This window comes from Delphinapterus leucas, chromosome 3, assembly GCF_059928025.1.
Source record: "Delphinapterus leucas isolate spDelLeu-1000000601 "Yukka" chromosome 3, BTC_Dleu_Yukka2, whole genome shotgun sequence".
NCBI lineage: Eukaryota > Metazoa > Chordata > Mammalia > Artiodactyla > Monodontidae > Delphinapterus > Delphinapterus leucas.
Genome location: NC_143131.1, coordinates 89,157,745 through 89,182,869, shown reverse-complemented (window position 1 = coordinate 89,182,869; position 25,125 = coordinate 89,157,745). Strand labels below are relative to the sequence as shown.

Here is a 25,125-nt window from a genome sequence, read left to right as displayed (position 1 = left end):
AACCCGCATCCCCTGCATTGGCAGGCGGACTCTCAACCACTGCGCCACCAGGGAAGCCCTTATTTTCACTTTCTTAATGTTGTCTTTTGTGAATCAAGTTCCTTAATTTTAATGAAATCTATATCGGTTTACTCTTTTATGATTCGTGCCTTTTGTGCCCTTTAAGAAAGCTCTGCTAGGTCCTGGATATATTTTCCTATGATTTCTTCTAAAAGCTTAATTGCCTTGTATTTCGGTTTATGATGCATATTTAATTAATTTTGTGTATGGGGCAAGGTAGGAGTCAAGGTTCTTTTTTTTTAATATGGAAATTCAGATGAAATTTTCCTGTCTCCATTTGTCTTCTGCACACACTGTCTGGCATTCAGTGGAAAATGAGACACAAAGAGGCAAGGGAAAAGCAACCTTTTTGTGAAAGATAAAGCAGTCGATATAAACAGACATTAAGAAAGATGCGGTAAAATCTGATAGCACTCTCCGTACATGAGTGGAGCTTGTAAACAGGCACCACTGTGTGGGGATTTGTTGGCTATCTCGCTTTTTTATGGGAACCCATAATGTCAGGTATTGTAAATATTTTTTCAAGGAGATCAGTTTCTGCCGTAAAGACTCCTCCAATCTTCTGATCCACTTGGATGTTCAAAATCTCCTTTCATTTGGTGTGGTAAAGGGGAGCTAGTGGTCTAAGTGTTTTCTCTATGTTCTTTCAACCATCATTCAGCCCTACTGCTCACACTCCTTCTTCCACTTAGCTTTTGGGGTGTTGAGTGGGGCAATTTGGCTTGCTTGTCATTGATATTCCCCTCTCACAGATGTGGGAGTTCCATCCTCTGGGATTACATACCAGTTACTGTCACTTAAGAGCTTTCTTAGTAACCTACTCTGCCTAAGAAACATCACCTATTAAATGGAGATAAAAATGTTACTTACCAAAAAAAAAAAAAAAATGTTACTTACCTTATAGTGTTGTTGTGAGGGTTTACTGAATTAAATTATGTGAAACTTTTATGATGATGCTTAGCACATAATAAATGCTCAAAAATCATTAGATATTATTAACTTCCTCCATTCAAGTCATTGTTACCCCTCCATTTGCTTTCATCTTCACAAAACTGCATAGACATGTCTCCTTGGCTACTGGCTTCTCTCACTTCCTTTTTGTTCTTTTAAATTTCTTTGTTGTAATTTTCACAAGATTTATGGAGGAATTTGGTGTAAAAACATGTTCAATTCACATATTTAACTAAAATTCACCCAACTGACAAATTCAAAAGTTTAAATTGCTGCACAGGCTCTCTTTATAATTTTTCCACCATGACTGTATAATCATTGAGCTAGATGACTCTAGCTCAAAGATTCCTAGTTCTAAGACTCCTTCCAGCTCAAAATTTTGTGAACTGATGACATAAAAACATCATGCCTACAAAAATGGTAAATTCCATTTCTTTAAATTAAGCTCAAATCATTTCTTTACATTTTTTCTCCTTTTCCCAGGGTACTCATTTTCATACCTGATTGGATATTGGTTGGTTGATTGACAGGTGTGAAAAATACTTTAGGGCAGCTCTTTGGAAAGGACATGGAAAGCTATATAAAATCTTAATCAAATTTAAATACCCTTAAGCAACCTCCATTAACCTTGAACACTCCAAGCCGCTCCCCCAGGCTCTACAACTTACTCAAAGCTCAAACCAAATTTAGTGTAAGAATGAGTCTATCTACAAAGAAAGTATGAGTCACTTTTGTTTGAATGGATGCCAAAAATGTTTCAATAAAATAATTTCTATAAATATATTTATGGCATTAGCACCATATTGTATATCTATATTATTTATACTGAATAAGCTATAGAAAACACTATATTAGATCATATTATTTTACTCATGTACAATAGATATAATATTCACAAAGTGGAATAATATTTAGGTTTATTGTTTGTTGCCTCTTTGTCAGTTTAAAGGCAGTAGGTTATTGATTTTTTATATTGTTTTATCAATGAATGACCTAAAACTTAATGGTCCTTATTAATTTTTTCCCATAAATACATTGTGGTTGTGTAATATTTTCTAATTGTATATGTGAGTACATGTGTGATGTGTGTATATGTGTGTGTGTGTGTGTGTGTGTGTGTGTGAGAGAGAGAGAGAGAAAGAGAGAGAGACATTAACCCATCCAAAAAGACACAGACTCGGCTGGGTTTAATCATTTAAATGTAGGTTGTACCCATTTAAAATTAAATTCAAATAGTTTTAAGGTGGATTGGGGAAATACAAAACAGAATAATAGAAATAAGGCAAAAAACAAAACAAACAAAAAATATATATATGGGGGGGCTTCCCTAGCAGTTAGCTATTTTAGACTGTGAAGTGATATCCCAAGAGAAGCCAACGAGGCTTCATCATTTGAATCATTTAAAATTGGACTGAACTAAGCTTGGGAGAATGTACCATTGGGAGTAATCATGCTTTGACAGAGAAAGACTGAGAGATCTTTTCCAATTCTAATTGCCATGATCCTGTGTAATTCAATTTGAAATGGCCTTGCTATTCTAATTCACAAAGATCCCATTTTTGCTAACTCTTTCTTTTTCATAATCCTGCTTCTGATATCACTACTCCTTTAAAAAGAAAAAGTAACCCTCCAGCTTGGTTCTCAAGTATTCATTGAATTACACTCCTTGTTACCTTCTCCCCCCACCCCCCCCAACCCTCCGCCAGGCAGAGTGTTTTGCAGACGCAGGCACTGCACTCAGGGCTGGGCAGACAGTGATTATTATCACCCCCTGCTTTCATCCATTAGAGCTGGGCGTTAGCAGGTAAGGGTGAGGGCTGACAAAGAGGTTTTCAAAACTGGTCAGCATAAATGCTTCCAGGAGGCCAATTCAGGATAATCCATTGAAATATGGATCAGAAATATTGCCAGCCGAGGCTGAATACCTCTATCTGTTGCATTTAAGCCAAAGCAATAGAATGCTTTCATGGGAGAAAAGTAACAAAAGCCATAATTACATGTGGAGAATTGTCTGTTCTCATCATTTGGGGGTTAATTTTGTGAAATGGTTGCCATTCTGTCTGGATCCAGCATCTGTCTCAGTCATTTTATTTGTTTTGAGATGCTTCAGAGGTAAAATCCCTGGAGACTTGAGTCCAGGAGGCCTTCTGCTTTCCAGGAGCTAATTTGTAACAAGATCAAAGGGGTCTATGGTCCCAGGAGCCTGAGTTACACTTTGGAATTACAGGTATACCTCATTTTACACAGCTCTTCTATGTTTGAAACATATTGGAAAGTAAATTTTAGTGAACTGAATTTTATTAATCCACTAATCCTTTCAATTGGTAATGGCCCCTGATCATTTAATTGATCAAATTTAAGTGGAGCCATGAAATAAATCTCGTTATAAGCTAAGAATGCTTTTGTGATGTAACTATCAGTGTTTTATGGCAGGTTTTCTTTCTGATGTATTTGTAGTCAACATTTTGGGAAATGGAGAAGTAAAACAAACAAACAAAATCATTCTGAAAATTTGAAATAAAATTTCCAAACACCTACAAAACAGTAAATACAATGCCTTAAAATTCAAGTAGCCATACATAGATAATATTTAAATTATTAGAGTGATAAAAATTTTCCCACTGTGCTTTACTAACAGTCTTTTATTTTGGAATATTTCAAACATACAGAGAAATATAAAGAGTGATATAATAAAGATTCATTACCCACTTCTCAGAATTTTAAAATACTAACAGGTTTTCTTTATTGTTTAAAAAATAAACATAGGTACATGTACTGGAGAATGTTTAAACCCCTCCCTGGTGTTATTTCCCTTCCTCGCTCTCCAAAATAGCTTCCATCCTAAAGTAGGCATATACCCTGCCTATCTATTGTCTACATTTTTACTAAATGTATTTTACCAGTTTTACCATAATTGGTAAATAGTATTTGTGTGAGTTCTTAAAAAGTTCATAAACGATATTGTACTTCAGTCTTGGTTTTTTCACTCAGTATTTTGTTTTTAAGTTCTACTTATGTGAATACATGTAGATCAAGGTTTAAATAAATTTAACTAGGTCACCATAATTATTTACTTATTCTTCTAATGATTTAGTTTGCTTCCAATATTTCACTATATAGACTATGCAGCATGTCTCCTTTTGTATAAATGTTCAAGTTTCTTTAAAGTCTATGGCAACAACTGGGGTTTCTGGGTCTAGAATACATGCATCTTCTACCAGATTGCTCTCCAAATGTATACTTTCACCAACAATAAGGTAGTCAAATTAATCAATCTTTTCCTTATGATTTTCTACTTGCTGAGCATGGTTTAAGAATTTCTTCCCTCTCTGCATTATGAAAAGATATAATATGTTGTGTTCACATTTATGTCTTTAATTCATTTGGAACTTTTTTTTTAGAGTATGATATGTAAGGTACAGTTCTAACTGTACTGTTTTCCATATAGAGAGTGAAGCTACTTATAAAGCTTGCTGGCTTTTAAGGTCACCTCTGCTTGCACTCAGGTCTTATGTAAGACTAGGTATTTCCATTCAGTGTTAGGTCTGGTTTCTTTTCCATTCATTGATATGTTGACCTTCCCCTAACACCACATTATTTTAGCTGATATAGTAGTACACTATAGTAATTCATGATCTCTAGTGAAGCAAATCTTTCCTTCATATTTCCTTCTTCAAATTTGTCTTGGTTATCCTAGGAATTTTATGCTCTTATATGAATTTTATAGTCAGTTTTTAGGAAATCTTTAATATGATAAAGTGGTAATTAAAATGTGTAATATAACCTTTTCTATTTATATCAAATCTAATTTATTGCTCATTAGTCAATATTAAAGATCTCCTGCCATGTCTTGACACTTAACTTCTTTGAAAAATTAGCTTATCATGTTCCCTTTCTTCTACAAATAATTCCTTTCTCTTAATTTTAGTAATTTTCATGTTATTCCCATTCTCCCAACTCATGGGCCTCTTAATATCCATTCCTGCACCAAGTTAACAGATTCAATCCTTCTTGTCCTGTTGTGACAGTACTTTGTAAATGTGACTCTTTTCTCTCCTGGTCCTTCTCTATTTCCCTCTTCAATCAATTCTACAAAGAGCTTGTAGAGCAACTGTCTTCCTGTTTTCATCATGCCTCTTGTATACCTAAGAACTTAGACTCTTATTTGCCACAGGTCTTGTGTGACCCTCCAAGACCACACATCCAATTTCATCGGTGAACAACTCAAGTCCCAGAGAGGATTTGCCCATCCCAGAGTCACACAGCTAGTCAGCAGAGGAATTGGTATTCGGAAGGTAAAACCTAGTTCAAAGCCCCAGTGTTCTGACTCCTGAACCAGTTTTCTTTCTACCTTTTGCTCTCCTCCCCCCAAACCTTCAGATATTATTCCCTAAATGATATTGACTGCGTTGATTTTACTTCATATAAATCTCCCAAAGGAACTTCCCTTTCTTAGTCTTACCTCAAAATGTGACTCGTTCTTTCCAACTTCTTTGGAAATACGAACTTTCACCTTGAAATCCAGTCTCCTTACTTCATCTGACTATGTCTCACCTTCTTGGAAAACATGTCTCTTTTTCAGAATGTATAACTACTGCTACTACTACTACTGCTATTACTACTCTTAACAATAATGATAAAACTATCACTTATTGCACTCTTACCATGAATCTAGCTCTCGAAAGACATGACCTCACCTTGCTTCACTCCATAGATGCAAGATTGGAAACCCAGAGAGGTGAAGTAACCTGCCCAGGATTCCACAATCTGGAGTAGAACCTGAGTCTCTAGGACTCCAGAGCCCATGAGTTTATTACTTTGTTCCGTACATCATAACTCTCTAAGTGTTTGGCAATTTTCAGCACTAGCTTTCTCTTAAATTCAGTTGTGCTTACTCATCTGCTTTGGGTGTGTTCTTAATGTTGTCATAAATGTAGTTCTATCCTTTCAACTAGAGGAGTATCCTTTGAACACAGGATCATTTAAAACTTTCTTTAGATTGCCCTTTCGCCTCAGAGCATCTAGTGTGAAGCTTTGCTCTGAGCCTTCCCTTGACAGATGATGGTCTAATTAGCCTGGAGGGTCTCTGACAACCATCCAAGAAGCGTCTACGTTGAAAAATGTCCCATTGTGGCAGAGATTAAAACTGGAACCAACAGTTTTTACGACAGGGTGAATAGAATGCCACTGAGAAAGCAAATTTACTATATTTCAACACAACTTGTTTGCTGTTGCATAAAGCCCAGCAAAAAGCTCTTTGATTCATCATAACTTACTGCTTCTGTAGCAAATAGTATATGTTGTTAATTAGAAACAAATTTGGCCTGTCATGTAAAATGCATTATAAAGAGTTTTGAGTGAATTTTACTTCAAAAGTTATTTTGTGGGGAAAAACCATAAAAGCATGTGAAATCGCTGATATGAAGAAAATGCATAAATGTAATGCAATTCGAGGTTCACTGTTTACAGTGCTCAAATAGTGCTTTCCAGGAGTTTAGATGAGAGTGGTCAGGGACCAGGCTCAGACAAGGAAGGAAGTCCTGTCCTCTCCCCAGTTCATCCTGAACAATCATCTTTCATCAGTAAATAAGCAGGTAGCAGAACAATCACCAAAAGGCCTATTTAAAAGACACTTAAAGAATTTTAACTCTCTTGGGTTTTTTATTATAAAATTTACAAAACAGATTTTTTTAAATTTAATAAGCCTTATATTTTAGAGAAGTTTAAAGTTTACAGGAACAGTGAGCAGAAAGTACAGTTCCCTTCTACGCCCTCTCTGCCCACACATCTCCACTCCACCCCCCCAGCTTCCCTTATTATCAGCATCTTGCATTAATGTGATATATATGATACACTGATGAGTCAATATTGATACATTATTGTTAACTAAACCATAGATTACATTACTGTTCATTCTTTGTACATTCCACGGGGTTTTGATAAATACATAGTGATATGTATCCACCATTACAGTATCATCCAAACAGATTTTAAGCTAACTAAGTATAAAAGGAGACTGGAAGATACCATTTTGAAACATCTAACTGTGGCTAAAACGAGTTAAATGAACCAAAACTCAACCCAAAACTTAGTGAACTTATTCTTTATAGTTCCTACCTGTCAGAAAAGCAGTATAGTAAAAATTAAGTAGTCTTGTCTTTGAAAGCTGTAGTTATTTTGATAAACAGTGCTGTCAAAAACAGCAAATGCGAACACCACATACTCTAGCCTATTCTCTTTCGTGTACTGTTCTCAAAGTTTGGTGTGAATACGTCATAGTTAAAGTATGTCTTCCCTTGAGGCTCACAAAGCCATTTAATTTCTGTTCTGGCATCTGGCCTGTTGTGTTTATGAGGTTCTATTGAGAAATGGAATTGATGATTTCTTCCATAACCACAAAGAAAAAATTGAGAGTTACTGATTTCCAACCACTATTATAACCTTTCATGTTTTTCTGGAAAAACGTTTTCTCTCCAAAATGGAAAAAAAAAAAAAAAAAAAGGATTTCCTATTAAATGTGTAACTGGTTGGTATCATCCTATTCTTCAAGATGTTGAAAATTCTCCTCAGACTTGGCCAGAGGAAGGCTGGAATTCCCCATATGTAGTTTGGAATCTACCAGATGTTGCTGCCTGGCCTGATAGATCTCTATTTGTTCCTGCTTGTCACGGCATTATTGTCAAGAAGAGTGGATTTCACATCTAGGGTTGACCCCGCCTGCCCCCCACAGCAACTTTCTTGTCAGTATACACTCACTGCTCTTGCCTCAAAGACCTCCCTCCCCAATCCCCACAGTCCCCTGAGGACTTACATGAAGTCAGGGGTGATGCTTTATCCAATATCTTCCCCTTTGTGTGAAGTGCCATTTTAAGACTTTCCTGGAAAATCAAAATCCAAGTTGTGAGGTACAACATTTCCTCTAGAGCAATGGTTCTTAATCGGGGGCAAATGTGGCCCCCAGCAGACATTTGGCAATGTCTGGAAATACTTTTTGGTTGTTACAAGCTGGGGAGGGTACTGTTGGCATCTCGTAGATAGAGGTCAGAGGTGCTGCTAAACAGCCCACAGTGCACAGGACATCCCCGCCCCCCCAAAGCAAATGATTATCAGACTCAAAATGTCAGTTATATATACTGAAGTTGAGAAACCCTGCTCTAGCATTTTCATCAGTTGACCATTTTTGTCATCCCATGTTGAAATACTTTGCATTTCAAAATATTGCATGTGTTGAAGTATTAAAGCATTACACTCTGATTGTTTTAAAAAGATAATGTCCAGTAACAGAGGAAAATAATGTGTTTTCCTATCACCTTGCTCAAGAATAAAGCTACAGTATTTGCAAAGTAGATAACCTTAGTTGTCACTCAAAATGTAAACTGTCATAAGGGATAAGAGATTAACTGATTTCACTGCTAACTTTTATAGTGTTTTTATTTTCCCCTCTAACTACCTCCTCAATATCTTCGCTGACAAAGATGTTTTAAAATGGAAGACAACGAGACGCTTTTTGTTTATGAAAAATGAAGTGTTCAGGCACAAAACGCACAGTGGACCTCTTATAGAAGGTTTAAAATCTCCTTTCGTTCAAAGATTTTCTTAAGTGGCTATTTGCCACTTAATAGGAATTTCTGTTGTTGCTGCTGTCATTTTTATGCATAAACACCAGCATCTGTAGATTTCCGGGATATCCTTTAGCATTTCACATCCCTTGATGTTGGGTTGCCTCAGATGATTTTTCCATATTAAAATCATGTTTAAAATTATGTAGAAATTTGTCTGAGCATACACTAGAAAAGCCATTGCACACTGGCAACCAGAAAACCAGATGCTACTCACAGATGAGTTTTGTTTATCCAGGATGAAATTTAAATGTTTTAAAATTAGTCATCAATATTCTAAAAAATAGTAGACTGTTCATAAGAATCTAGATATCTTTTTTTTTTTTCTGGAAAATTGGAAAGATCTAGCATTTGGGGCCAGCATTCCTTCATGACAACAGTTCACTGAGAAAGGACAGCAGCTAGACCCTTTATCCAGGGCAGGTGCCTGCCAGCTTGCTCTAGTTGCCACCCAGCCTGCTTCATTCACTTACCTTGTCTTCCGCCCCCTGTGGTCATTTGAATTTGCAACTGCTGCCCCTTATGGGACAATTAAGTTCTGTAACTGAAAATGTCAGTAGTTAGTTTATGATCCAAAAATTGGTTCATAAACTAATTTAACAACTCATATCGAAGTCAGATGCAGAGCTGAGGCAGCTTAGGAGGGTGGTAGGGAATATGATGAAAACAGAGAGCCTGACTGAATGGAAGGGGAGGGTCATGAAAAGAATCACGCTTTAATGTGAGAACAGATTCAGGGGATCCAGTCTGTTGTCTAGTATTAGCTCTGCAGAGAAATCTTCTGAATTCTGGTGAGAAGAGAGCAGGCCAGGTAGTAAACATGAAGAAAAATCAATGACATTCATGACAATGTCAGAGACTCTCTGCCATTGACATGGCCTGTATATCATCTTTGCCCCAAGTGATAGTTCCTAGTCCTGGCCTGTGTTCCTGGGGAATCACCAGAATTAGAAACGGAATCCAGGAAGAGCTCCATGAGGTGAGAGTCAGCCCAAGATAGGGGGTGGAGGGAATTACAATGCACTGCAATCAGGGTATAAGGCAAAGGTGGAGCAAAAAGCAAACCCAGTACCAAAGCATAAGAAGTATGAGATACAGGAATTAGGATACTAAGTTTAGAGCCTAAGCCAGATGCAGAAAGATGCAGATGCCAGTTTCTGGCCTTCGCATTCCTTTTTGGGAAGTCTGATTTGGGTGAATCTGGAAAACCCATGGTTTCCGTTTTCTATCTGTAGTAGTCTGAGGTCCACACTTTGGTGACAATATCTGATTCCCTCATCAGTTGCAGTGATTTCCTTTTGAATGTTGTGCTTGATAGACCATATTTCTACTTATCCAAGTTATCCATAGCTCTAGTTTTCCTGGAGAAAAGCCAGGGGTGGTCTGGCTCCACAGAGCTTCAGGCTACTTCCCTCTCTCCCGGCTCTCAAACAGGACAAACAAGATAAAATCTTTAAGCTGCAGCCTCCTCCTGAGCTCTCCACATGTGGAGATGAAGAGGAAAACTCTCAGGGATGTCGGATGGGGGGAGAGTGAGGGAATGGACTGTTTGGAGTGTTTAAGCCTTATCTGATGAAAGAGAAAGAAGAAAGGACTGGAAAGAAAGACATCTGAGGAAGGAAGAGAGTGAAAGAACATTAACATTTTTGCTGGAAGGAATCCCAGGTAAATACTACGCTAGGCTAGGTTTTCCCTGTTTGATATGTGTAGAGGGACCATATAATTTACCATCCAAACCTGAGCTCCTTTAAGAGAGAAAGAGGAGCTGTTAGTAATTTTTCCAAGATGCCAGCATGACCCGGGACTGGCCCAGCCAGCCAAGGCATCAGGTCTCAATAGTTAGGGATAGAGTAAGGAATCTCCCTTCAGATTCACACCTGGGCTATTGACTAAATCGTAGAGGCCTGGAGGCCTTCACTGTAACCTATGGTATTATGATGTCGAAAGTGAAGACTCAGACTTGAACTTGGTCAGGATGAAAGGGAGAGTGCTTCTCTTCTCTTAACGAAGTGTCAGAATGACCCAGGGACTTGAAAAAATTACAGAGGCCCAGGAATTCAATTTTAATTATTCTGGATTGGGCCTAAACAAGATTTTGATGATTCTATTGTGCACCTCACCTGGAATTCTATGGTTTCTCTCAGGTTTCTAGGCAACATACCCTGGTCTTCCCTTCCCCCAGGATTGCCCTGTGCTGAAGAGACAGTGGGATGGCCCTGCAACTAGGGAACCTGGGGCAGGAGGAGGTGGGAGAGGCAGTAAAGTGACCTGTGTATTTAAACTGAGAATGTGTATTTCTTGTCAAGGACAACTGAATATCAAAAAACAAAACAAACAAAACAGCTGAAAAAAACCACTAAACCAGGTCTGTTCTAGCTCTTGGCGTCACAAACAGGAAGGTTGAAGGGTCGTGCTTGGAGCGGTACTTGTCACTTTCTCCAACCATACAGATGCATTTATTCAGTCAGTTGCCGCATACCTAGTCTGTGTTTGGAGATACCAACATCGAATCTCCCTTCAGACCCCAGAGATTTTTTCATTCAGCCCGTATTTCTGGAGCATCTTCTGGGTGAGGGTGCTAGAGACCACCATAGTTGCCGCTGTGCTGCACAGGGCTTGGGCCAACCTTCACTTTCCAGACTGAGTTACTGAAGTAGCACCAGGAACCCAGAGAGAGCTGGACTGCTTTGAACTGTTAAAAGATAAACCGAGGCAGAATAAAAATTTTAAGTTTGAGCAAAAATTGGTTTGCATCAGGCAGCACCAAACCAGAAGTGGTGGAACACTGGACCACAGGAGCTCAGGAAAGACTTATATAGAGAAAGTGTGGAAGCAAAGAAAGGAAATTATTTGACTGGCTGTGGTTTAAAGCCAAGTAGGCTGTTTGTGATTGGCTGTCCTTAGCATTTTCATTCCTAACCTGGAGGCATTTACAAGCTCAGATTTAGGTTTGCCTATAGGCTGGCACAGCATTAGAGCCCCTTCAGTCTAACAGCCTCAGCCTCGTTGTTTAATTAATTTAACCCAGCTGCTCTCACCAGCGTCAATGGTTACAAAGCAGGTAGAAACACCAGTTGGATAGGGAAGAATTAATGAAAAGCATTTTAAATCCTCATTGCAGCCTCTCAGAAAATCACCAAAGGATTATATAATCCTCGGCAAGTCTTGGGATCTTCTTGCCTCTGCTCATTCTGCCTTTATTTCTCTTCTCTCTCAGAATCTCATCCCTTATCAATAGCTCAGTATTTCAGTTTCATCTCAAATCTCAATATCTTGCACGGCTCGCCATGGTAACTGTTCTCTCTTTTCTCTCTCTCTCTCTCTCTCTCTCTCTCTCCTCTCTCTCTCTCTCTCTCCCTCCACTCCCCCAAACTCGGCTTCCCAACTCTGGCTCCTGTAAGCTTTTCCTTTTCTCTCCTCTTCCTTCAGGGATCGATCGGTTTCTGGGGCCAGGGCTTCGTTTCCTTTAAGATGTAAATCCAGCAGCTCAGCTCAGTTCTAATCAGCACGACAAAGGCCAGGAGCTGCCAGAGCTGCGGGCTCCTTCCTCTTAGAGCTTGGTGGGGGGAGGTGGTGGTGGAAGGGGGTGGGCGAGAGCCGTGATTGCTCCAAAATGAAGGGTTTGCTCTGCATATTTGAATGCAAATGGTTTGCATACACGTATATAAAAGCATGACTACATAGGCAGCCTGAAATATTGTAGGAGGATTCAAGAATGATTTTGCGTGAGAATGATATGTATGATATAGAAATATATGCCAGCTGAGTGCTTCTAAATTGATTTTTGTTACTGAACAACTTTGCAGTATATTAGTCAATGAAATTTTTGCCAGAGGAACTAAAAATGCCTTTCGATATCGCCTTGCTCTTAATTTTCACAAGAACAAAACAGAAATTATGCTAATAAGGGTCAGATGTGGAGAGGTATGTACAAACTCTGAAAGAAAATTAGAACATTGTATCTTTTATGTCCATGAGAACAATATAAAATACAAAACAAAAAAGTTTGCAAAATTTTTTCTTGTTTGTAATTCTCATTAGACTGAGTACTCCTGGATAGACGGGATTGTTTTGTGCAGCATTGTAACTGTAGCCACTAGTATGGTGCCTAAAATATGAGAGGTGATCATGAAACAAATAAGTATTACAAGCTGGCATTTGCCAAGTAACTGGCATTGTGCTATAAGTACAGTAGCTCAGTCTCCCAGATATTTTTGTCATTGGTGTTATGTGGAGAAATGACTGTTCCACTATGTGATCTTTTAAGGCTTATATCTTTTAGATCTTGAAGATTCTTTTTATTTTCCTTCCTTCCCCCTTCCCACCCTCCTTTCCAATCTTTCCTCCTTTCTTACTGTATTTAAATATTTAGATAAGCGCCGCCCAATAGAAACATAATTGTAGCCACAAATGTGAGCAACAAAATTAAAAATTTCCCCATAGCCGTATATCTAAAAAGGTAAAAAGAAACAGAAAAAAATTCATTTAAATAATATATTTTATGTAACCTAGTATATACAAAATATCATCATTTCAACATGTGATCAATATCAAAAAAAATCGTAAAGAGATACTTTGCAGTCTTTTTTTAAAACATGAGTTTTCAAAATCTGGAGTATATTTAACATATTCAGTATATCTCAATTTAAAATTGTCACATTTCAAGTGCTCAAGAACCATGTGTGTAGCTGTCATATGGACAACACAGTTATAGACAATCTGAGTTAGAGATCAAAATTGCTAGCCTGAATAATCCATCCTTTCTTTACTTACATCCAAAATGACTCATTTATTTATACACTGATATCTTGTAAGTATGCACAGCACTCAATACACATTGGTAGAATGAGTGAATGATAGTTGACATTATGATTTATTTTAGTCGGGTAAGATAAAGAACTTGAGGGGGAGGGCTTAACATTAATACTACCTACAGTATTGAACATGTGTTGAATCCCTGACATTAGACCAGATACTTGATAAACATTATCTCCTGTACTACTCACAGCATATTTTATGAGATTGATATGATTAGACTCACTTTTACAAAGCAATTGAAGCTTAGCAATGTTAAGTAAGTTGCTCAGGGTTAGAATCACAGTAAATTGCTGAACGAGATTTGAAGCTATGTTTGGTCTGATTCCAGACTGAACCCTTCACCACAGCTTACTGCCTTTGTAAGATAAGACCATCAGGATAAAGAAATAGCACAGAGCGGATGTATTCATTCTATCAAGTTAAAAAAAAAAGGCCGTTGCCTACTGGAGTTGCTGAATTTTTCTTTCTCATTTTAATAGAAAGAATAATTTAGTAGGAAGTAGCCACCACTATTATTCAACATACTTTTGGAAGTTTTAGCCATGCAATCAGAGAAGAAAAAGAATTAAAAGGAATCCAAATTGGAAAAGGAGAAGTAAAACTGTCACTGTTTGCAGAGGACATGATACTATATGTAGAGAATCCTAAAAATGCTACCAGAAAACTACTAGAACTAATCAATGAATTTGGTAAAGTAGCAGGATACAAAATTAATGCACAGAAATCTCTTGCATTCCTATGCACTAATGATGTAAAATCTGAAAGAGAAATTAAGGAAACACTTCCATTTACCATTGCAACAAACAGAATAAAATACCTAGGAATAAACCTACCTAAGGAGACAAAAGACCTGTATGCAGAAAACTATAAGACACTGATGAAAGAAATTAAAGATGATACAAACAGATGGAGAGATATACCATGTTCTTGGATTGGAAGAATCAACATTGTGAAAATGACTATACTACCCAAAGCAACCTACAGATTCAATGCAATCCCTGTCAAACTGCCAATGGCATTTTTCACAGAAGTAGAACAAAAAATTTCACAACTTGTATGGAAACACAAAAGACCCTGAATAGCCAAAGCAATCTTGAGAAAGAAAAACAGAGCTGGAGGAATCATGCTCCTGGACTTCAGACTATACTACAAAGCTACAGTAATCAAGACAGTATGGTACTGGCACAAAAACAGAAATATAGATCAATGGAACAGGATAGGAAGCCCAGAGGTAAACCCATACACATATGGTCACCTTATGTTTGATAAAGGAGGCAAGAATATACAATGGAGAAAAGATAGCCTCTTCAATAAGTGGTGCTGGGAAAACTGCACAGCTACATGTAAAAGAATGAAATTAGAACACTTCCTAACACCATACACAAAAATAAACTCAAAATGTATTAAAGACCTAAATGTAAGGCCAGACACTATAAAACTCTTAGAGGAAAACATAGGCAGAACACTCTGTGACATAAATCACAGCAAGATCCTTTTTGACCCACCTCCTAGAGAAATGGAAATAAAAACAAAAATAAACAAATAGAACCTAATGAAACTTAAAAGCTTTTGCACAGCAAAGGAAACCATAAACAAGATGAAACGACAGCCCTCAGAATGGGGGAAAATATTTACAAATGAAGCAACTGACAAAGGATTAATCTCCAAAATATACAAGCAGCTCATGCAGCACAATATAAAAAAGAAACACAACCCAATCCAAAGATGCGCAGAAGACCTAAATAGACATTTCTCCAAAGAAGATATACAGATTGCCAACAAACACATGAAAGGATGCTCAACATCACTAATCATTAGAGAATTGCAAATCAAAATGACAGTGGGGTATCACCTCACACTGGTCAGAATGGCCATCACCAAAAAATCTACAAGCAATAAATGCTGGAGAGGGTGTGGAGAAAAGGGAACCCTCTTACACTGTTGGTGAGAATGTAAATTAATACAGCCACTATGGAGAACAGTATGGAGGTTCCTTAAAAAACTACAAATAGAACTACCATATGACCCAGCAATCCCACTACTGGGCATATACCCTGAGAAAACCATAATTCAAAAAGAGACATGTACCACAATGTTCATTGCAGCGCTATTTACAATAGCCAGGACATGGAAGCAACCTAAGTGTCCATCGACAGATAAATGGATAAAGAAGATGTGGCACATATATACAATGGAATATTACTCAGCCATAAAAAGAAACGAAATTGAGTTATTTGTAGTGAGGTGGATGGACCCAGAGTCTGTCATACAGAGTGAAGTAAGTCAGAAATAGAAAAACAAATACCATATGCTAACACATATATATGGAATCTAAAAACAAAATGGTTCTGATGAACCTAGGGTCAGGACCAGAATAAAGACACAGATGTAGAGAATGGATTTGAGGAGATGGGGGCTGGGGGGGGGAAGGGTAAGCTGGGACAACGTGAGAGAGTGGCATGGGCCTATATACACAATCAAGTGTAAAACACATAGCTAGTGGGAAGCAACTGTATAGCACAGGAAGATCAGCTCAGTGCTTTGTGACCACCTAGAGGGGTGGGATAGGGAGGGTGGGAGGAGACGCAAGAGGGAGGGGATATGGGGATGTATGTATACATATAGCTGCTTCACTTTGTTATAGAGCAGAAACTAACACAATATTGTAAAGCAATTATACTCCAATAAAGATGTGAATTTAAAAAAAATGAAAAAGAAAAAAATAAAAAAGCATTCCTCAACAACAAAAAAGGAGTAGCAAATATTCTTTCATTTTCACAAGTTTTATAATTTATTTCCAGAATGTTTATTGGAAAACATTCTAAATGTTTATTTAGAAAATTATTTTATGTTTCTTTAAAAAAAGAGAATGTAACTTATATTTTATGGCTTTAAACCATAGTGATTAAATAGTTTCACCAGGACAGTAGGTGAACCAAGAAGTCACCATTTTACATTCCTTTTCTGAACCTCCTCTAATTACCAAAAAATGTCCTCTTGAGATAGAGGTTAAAATTAGGATGCTAAATTAGGTAAGTCTCTTCCTTACCTATTCTGTAGGGTAGGTTGCCTGTTGAAAGCAGAAAATAATGCATTGCTGTGCATATGTAATTGTACAGATAATTGCCTCTATCATTTAAAAATATCATTTGCAAAAATGGCATCTATGATTAATTATGTACATTTATCATTGAGTCGACTGGGGTACATTATAAAATCCTTTCCCTAAGCTCATGCATCTTTCCTCTCTTCTTATTTCTTTCAATGTAAGTTGTTTAGTAATTCAAAATTTTTATTACCCCTTAAGCCATAATTCATCTACACAGGAACCAGCAACTAATTTGCCCTCTGGCTGTAGAGGGGTTGCTTTTTGACTTGTGGCATCAAGGAACAAGGGTGATGACGTTTAAACTCTCCCCTCACATAATAATGCTTCTGAAACTGAAATCCTGGGATAGGGATCGTTTATTGATATGTAAGTATCTCCATTACCATTTCCTTAACCGCAAACTGAACGTCGTTGGGCTTCAATGTCAAATGGTACCAAGGAAAGAAAAAAATTAATAAAAAACATAAAAGTGTATAGTAATTCTGAAATCCTGACATGTACAACTTACCTAATGTGAATATAATGTAATTAATGATAGTAGCAACTAACCAAGAACAGACTTTGTCCTTAACATAAGTCCTCCTTCTGGTCTCCCAGCTTCTCTGCTCTGCCCTGGATTCTCAGAATATCCAGACTGAGCCTCTGAAACGTCAGTCTGACCATCAGCTCTAAACACTTTACTCTTCCCATCTCACTCAAAGTAAGAGTCACAGTGGAAGTAAAAGTCGCAATCTTTACAAAGGGCTGTGATGCCTGGAAGATCTGGCCCCTATTACCTCCTAGGACTTTATCTCCTTCTGCTGGTCCCTTCATTCAACTCTCCCCAGCCAGGGTGGCATCCCCCAATACTCTGGACACTTTCCCCACTCAGACCCCTGTGCTTGCTATTCCTTCTGCCTGGATTGCTTTTCCCTGTATTCATGTGGCTGTTCCCTTACCTCCCTAACTTGGCATGTATCACTCTTCAGTGTACCATATGTTTTTATCTGTTAGTCTTATTTGTTAATTTCTCTCTCCACTAGGAAGGAAACACCATAGGGCAGGGATTTTAATGTGTTTGGTTCACTGATGAATTCTCAGCTCTTAGAAAAGTACTGGACACAGAGTAGGTGCTCAATAAGTGTTTGTTGATTGAACAAATAATTGTGTACTGTATTTTAATTTGTTAGATCTGGTGGCTCTCTCCCCAGCATAGGCAAGATGGTTGCTGGCAGCCCCAAACCTATATCCACATAACTCAAAATCCCCAGAGAATTTGGCTTCAATCCTGGCTTCATTCACAAATCTCAGTGAGGCCCTGACCAGCCTGATTGACCCTGTGGTGATAAGGGTGCGGTGGTATGGTAGTGTGCTATGTCATGGCAATGGATAGCGTCACCGGAAGAGAGAAGGAGAGATTCTCTGAAGAAAGGATTTTAGGCAGGCAGGCAGCATTATTACGCTTTAGGACCCAACACTTTTATGGTAAATTGCTTTCTTGTCTGTCGCTTGATAGACTGTAATACTCTGTGAGGGCAGGACCAGCTCTGTCTTACTTACTACTATATCCTCAAGGCATAGCACATATTAGATGCTCAATAAATTTATGAATGAATGAAAAAATAAATGAATGGCAAGCTACTCGCAGCGGAGGGTGGGGGTGGGGTGGGGAGGGTGTGCAAATGTTTGGAGGCCTCACAACAAAGGAGGACATTAGATGAGTTAAATGTTTCAGGTATTATGCTGAGACTCTTGGGTGGAGATGTTTACAATTTGGATTTACCTGTCAAGCTGACCAGGCACCCTTTCCTGGGACTACTACTTCAGGAATTAGAACTGCATTTGCCTCAGTTCCTTTCATTTTCTTTGCTCCATAGTTGACTGGCTCCATTTGAGGTTGCCACCTTCCTTCTTTAGAAATGGAGAGACCCTCCTTTAGGTCTGGCTCTAGGTTGCAAGTACTTCCTTAAGGCTGTTTTTGTACATCTCTGCTGGGATTCATTGTGCAGAACTTCTCTGGTTAAACTTTCTGAGGGAGAAAGTTTTGTATAGCCCTGAGATCTGGTTCCTCACAGAAAACACGAGGGAAAACACAGCGTAAAGTACTAGTACACTATTTTCCCTCCCTCACTGAATATATATTAATAGAGTGTCTACTGTGTGCTGTGTACAGTGCTAAGCTCTGGAGAGGTGATGGGGAGGAACTGAACTAGAAGGGGAAACGGAGGAGATGCCACACACTTATACAATTTCAATCAGGGGACCAGTGTTGATAGTATGAAGGGAACTCGGTGCCATGTGGTTAGAGGAGTCCTGCTCTATTCTATGGAGTCAGAAGAGACTTCCCCTAGAAAATGGCATCTGAGCTGAGACTTGAAGGATGAATATGAGTCAAACAGGTGGGACTCTAAATGTTTCGGGCAGAGGGGGCACCTGGAGACAGGGAGATGCATGGCTTCTTTGAGGACATGAGAGGAAGTCATTGTGGCTGGAGTTAGTGAGTGTGGGGAGGGTCCTGTAAGGTGAGGTCAGAGAGGAAGGCAAGGATCAGCTCATGCAGGGGTTGGTAGCCATGTTAAGAATTTTATCTTTATTTTGACAGGTATGGGAAGCCATTAACTGGTAGAGCGTGACGGTTCCCTCTGGAACAGATCACTCCAGCTGCAGAATGCAGTAAATATCGGATGGAGGTAAGAGTGGGTGGCTGAGATTGGTTCGGAGGCAACTTGATATAGAAATGAGAAATCGAGAAATGAAGTGTTACATCCCTTGACGGAATACTGAGTCCACTGCTTTATCAAGTCTGTTAGCGAGAAGTTCTCATTTTGGGAACTGATGGGGGTCTTTATCCCGATCCACAAAGAAAATATAATTAGAGCTATGAATATGAATGTGATTGTTAAAGATCATGTCAGTAAAGAAAGAAAAGAGGGCTAAAGAAAAACACCTATATTTAAGGGCTGGGCATTCATACCACAAATATGTATTGTGTTCACTATGTGCCTGGCACCGGGCTGTGAGTCATAGTCAAGCAGGCAGAAGAAATTAGTTGGAGACAAAAGACGAGAACTCTGAAAATGTGGAGTAACAAACATCAAAGAGTAAGAAAGTCTCGAGAAGAAAGTGTGGCCAGTGGTTCAGTTGCTGCAGAGGCAGAAAGTGAGATGAATGCTGACAACTTTGAGTCTGGATTAGACTCCACCCTACGTGGCACAGATTAGAAACTCAGGTTAATAAACAGACTTAGGGGGATTGCATATAAGGAACTTGACCAAACTTTCTCCCATTTTAGAACTTTAAATTATAGGCAGAGAAGACTTGATATGTGACATTTCACTTTATATCTCACTTCCTTGAAACCCATCTATTGCACCTATGGAAAGAGGGCTGTACATCCCCAGTCCTGCCATGGCTGTCAGACAAGAGCAGAGATGTTGTAATTTGAGGCTGACAGCAAGATGACCCCTACAGGGTCACTACAGTTTCTGTCTTGTGCCAGATCCTCCTGCTGAAAGATGGAGGTGCCATGACGTTAAATCAATGTAGTGAGTGATGTGGAGATTTGAGATGAAGCTAAACATAGCTTCCTTTGATTTTACCTTTTCATTTTTTTCTGGCTGGACGCCACTTTAGAAGAAGAATCACCTCTGGATAAATTATCTCTTCAGGCTTGCTATTCTAAGCAAATGACATTATGCTAAGAGGATCAGAAGGGCCTGAATGTTAATTGTGTTCATTTAGGGTTCCATGTAAAGTTTTTATTGAAGAAAAAAGACTCCCTATGAAATTTATGAAGTAGCAGAAACAAACACTCCTATTAGAAATATTCTGAAAACCATGTCACCAATTACAGATTTATATACTTATTTATTTTAAAGTTTCAGTTTTTTTTTTAAATAAATAAATTTATTTATTTTGGGCTGCTTTGGGTCTTCATTGCTGCGTGTGGGCTATCTCTAGTTGTGGCGAGCAGGGGCTACTCTTAGTTGTGGTGCATGGGTTTCTCATTGCCGTGGCTTCTCTTGTTGTGGAGCATGGGCTCTAGGCGCACAGGCTTCAGTAGTTGTGGCGTGCGGCTTCAGTAGTTGTGGCTCACGGGCTCTAGAGCACAGGCTCAGTAGTTGTGGTGCATGGGCTTAGTTGCTCCGTGGCATGTGGGATCTCCCCAGACCAGGGCTCGAACCCGTGTCCCCTACATTGGCAGTCGGATTCTTAACCCCTGTGCCACCAGGGAAGTTCCCCAATTACAGATTTAGCACCACGTAACTCAGTAATGGGAATCAAATTTATGAAAGAATAACATTAATTTGAGGTGAATAATATCCAAAATTTTATTTCCAATAATTTAAGAAATGGATGAATCTGTTGTGTATTGCTATATAACAAACCACCCCAAAATTTAGTTGTTCAAAACAAGGACCATTTATTGAGGACAGGATTCTTTGGGTGGGCAGTTTAGGCTGAGCTCAGCTGTGAAGCTCTTCTAGTCTCAGCTGGAAATTTCTCATGTATCTGCTGGTCGCTGCCAGTCAGCTGGTTAGCTCTGCATCTGGGGATTGCCTGGGACAATGGGGGTGAATGAGCTACGTGTCTCTCATCAACCAGAAGGCTAGCTTCGACTTGCCCATATGGCCACTGGGCAGGGTTCCTAGAGAAAGAGTGGAAACTTGAATGCCTCTTGAGGTGTGGCTCAGAATTGGCTCAACAGCCTTTCAGCCAGAGGATGTCCAAGGTCAGCTCAGATTCAAGGGGTGAAAAAATAGACTCTCTATTGATGCAAGGGGCTAACTGCAAAGTTAAACCATACGGGAGAAAAAATTTTGGCCATATTGCTATCTATCACAGATTCTGAATCATTTTTATCTATTTGAATCACATATTGGTAGATAAAATGTATAGTATTTGAACAATACTTTTGGAAGGGGAAATGTCTTTATTTTTAGTTTTGTTGGCAGTTTCAAACTAGGACCTCCCTCACAGCGACCAGTCAGGATGAGATTTTATTAACAGAATATTTTTTACTTCATTCTTGTTTCTGTAACTATAAAGAAAATCCTCATGTTTTCAGTGGCTGTTAGTCTAGGTGTGTGTGATATAACCAATCACAGACAAAGCAGGATTTCTTAGTGGCAAGGAACACTACCTAGCTGCTGGCCTGGAAATCCTTTATAAAAAGTTCAGAATTGCCATTGGGAAAAGGGCATTTACTTGACAAATGGTGCTATTTCCATTTTTGTCTGCCCAATTTTAAATTTCCTCTTATTAAAATGGCAAATTCAGGCCCTGGAATAAATTGAACCAATGAAATACATAACTGGAAGATACACACTTCACCACTTCACTCTGTAATATGTAGACATCTTATGGATGCAAGGACATTTCATGGAAAGGGAGTTTTAAAATTACTTTGTATGCATATAGAGAAAACAAAACTTTTTGATGTCTTGGCTCAAACTGAATAGGATCTCACTTAATAGCCCATGTAATACTTTACGATGATTTATTATTATGCTAATATTATATTGTAATATTTATTAAGCATTGGAAGTGTGCAGAATACTAGCTAGTCCACACAAAAGATCCTGATGAATTTCAAGGAAAAGGGCTAAGAAAAGCACTCTCCTAATCCATAGGAACGGAGGGTAATTCAGAATCTAGATGAACCAATAAATCCTATTTAATTTAGTATACATTATATGCCCCCAAAAAGGTAGACTAATGGAAAATGAGAGTGATAATCTTTGATTAAAAGGTAGTCATTTTAACGGCACATTTTCCTTCCAGACTTGAGTTTAGAAAGAGTCATTTCAGTAACATATTTCTCATTTTAAGTTTTGGAGCGCTCGGCTGCTGCGCTCTCAAAGAGAGCGCTCTGAGGATGGCCTCAAACTCGTGAACCAAGAGGGGAAGGCATCTCACCATTACCACTTCACCCAGGAAGACCTGCACTTAGTTCTATATGGGGTCATCCCCAGCCCTCAGAGCTCTGCCCACCTGCACCAGGCAATTTCGAGCCTCCTGGTCCCCACAGACAGCTCTGGGTCTGATTCTCTTCCTCAGACTCTGGATAACAACTCCCTTCAGCTACCAGAAGGTCTCTGCCTCAGACGGACGAAATTCGGTGAAGTGGCACATTTTGGTGTGTTCTTCAGTAGCCCTGTCACAAACAAAGGAGTCAGGTTCGGGCCCTTTCAGGGTAAAGTGGTCAACACCAGCTAAGTCAGGACGTATGGGGATAATTCCCTGATGAGGGACCTCTTTGAAGATGGTCATTTGAGCCACTTTATTGATGGAAAAGGAGGTGCAGGGAACTGGATGTCCTATGTCAACTGTGCTCGTTTCCCCATGGAGCAGAACTTAGTTGCCGTACAATGTCAAGGGCAGATCTTTTATGAAAGCTGCAGGGAGATCTACCAGAACCCAGAGCTCCTTGTTTGGTATGGAGATTGCTATGAGAAGTTTTTGGACATTCCCGTGAGCCTGCAGGTCATAAAGCAGTGGAACCAGGCATCTGGGCCCTCGGAAGAGTCTGCAGAAGGGTACAGGTGTGAAAGATGTGGAAAAGTATTTACCTACAAATATTACAGAGACAAGCATCTCAAGTACACCCCATGTGTGGACAAGGGTGACAGGAAATTTCCCTGTTCTTTATGCAAACGATCCTTTGAGAAGTGAGAACGGCTCCGGATCCATATCCTTCATGTTCATGAGAAGCATCGGCCTCACAAGTGTTCTGTGTATGGGAAATGTTTCTCTCAATCTTCCAACCTGAACAAACACATGAGAGTCCACTCTGGAGACAGACTCTACCACTGTGTGTATTGTACAAAGACGTTCACTGCCTCTAGTATACTCCGCACACATATCAGGAAGCACTCCAGGGAGAAGCCCTTCAAACGCAAGTACTGTGCCGAATCTTTTGCGTCCCATGCTGCCCACAACAGCCACGTCCGACGCTCACACAAGGAGGATGGCGCCGTTCCTGTTATATCTGTGGCAAAACCTTCCCAGATCAAGAAGCCTTCTACTCCCACATGAAGTTTCATGAAGACTGCTAGCCCTCAGAGAGTTTGAGGACAGTGCCTCTGTATTTCTGTCTTGATGTTTCTTGTTTATGGGTGTATCTTACAAACAAATGATAGTTAGATTGAGATGAGAAACAGAATGATGGAACTGACCAATTAGCAGAATTTACCAGATTTCTTGACTGTGGTTTTAACAGCTTTCACAGAAACATCTTTCACAATTTCTAACAAGAATGGAGTATTGCTGAATTCACCTAGAAATAATGAAAGCTGGCTGTTAATAGTGCTTAAAGGTCTGGAAACTCAACATCAACCCTGAAAGGGACTATATTTCATTTCAGGGACTGGGAGTAGAGTCTTTGATTAATTGCGATTAAAAAAAAAAGGAGGCTTTTTCTCTACTATTTGCCCCGGGCCCGCAATTGTAATATGTCTGTGGCCATCATCCCCTGTTATATTTCTTAACAGAATAAATTCTTTAAAAATCCAAAAAAAAAAAAAGTTTTGGCCAATAATCCTCTGCATTATTATCTGATGTTCTAAAATCACAAGTTGCAGTGGTTTCTATAGAGACCAGCTTTATAACTGTTATTCCAAACTACAAAATGAAATGCCTTTAAAAAATTATACCCTAACTGTAACTTTATGACATCACAATAAAATTTACAATGTTGGCATAAGGTATTTGGAAGTCTCAGACTAGAGTTATAAATCTGCAGTAAGAGGACAATTTTCCTAAAAAATAAATAATATACTTTAAAAACCATCTCTACCATGGCCAAGAAAAATGGGAAAAAATTTGAGACAATTATTTAGATGACTACAAAAAAAAAAAAAATCCACACTCCAAAATATCCCCTGAGGCTTTTATGTAAAAAATATGCACATAATTTGAGGAAAGAGTTTCTTAGTTTGCCGTAATTCTATTTTGCTTAGCCAGTTTAGATCTGGGGAGAAAAAGTAAAGCCAATGCTAAAAAGGGGCTTAGAAACAGCATTTCCTATTTCATGAAATCATGCTTACTGACTAAGGGTTATCCTCTGCTCGTCTTTAAATAGAATTCTCACAGAAGTTGATGAAAATCTTGGGTGAACATTGATGGAAAAATAAGTTCTTGGGCTTCCCTGGTGGCGCAGTGGTTGAGAGTTCGCCTGCCGATGCAGGGGATACGGGTTCGTGACCCGGTCTGGGAAGATTTCACATGCCGCGGAGCGGCTGGGCCCGTGAGCCATGGCCGCTGAGCCTGTGCGTCCGGAGCCTGTGCTCCGCAACGGGAGAGGCCACAACAACAACAAGAAAAAAGTTCTTTCTCTGTCTGTATATATGCTCATAAATATGCTACATGTGTATGTACATAATGGCATCAATTAAATTTTTAAAAAGATGTTCTAGCCCACTTGTGGGGGGGTGTCTCTAAACAAGTAAAAAAGGCAAAAGCACACAAATTTACATGCTTTTTGGATGATGGTAGTTGTAGCTGGTGGGAGAAAAGTATCCTAATTATTAGTTTATATATATTTGAGAAAAAAGTACAGGTTAACTTTATTTCTGAAAAGTCTACATA

General features: G+C 38.9%; 1 pseudogene; it reads left to right on the top strand.

Annotated features, from left to right (window-relative positions):
* The window catches only part of LOC111187928 (PR domain zinc finger protein 14 pseudogene), a 51,794-nt pseudogene extending 28,200 nt beyond the window's left edge, over positions 1-23,594 (top strand).
* The last annotated feature ends 1,531 nt before the right edge of the window (positions 23,595-25,125 follow it).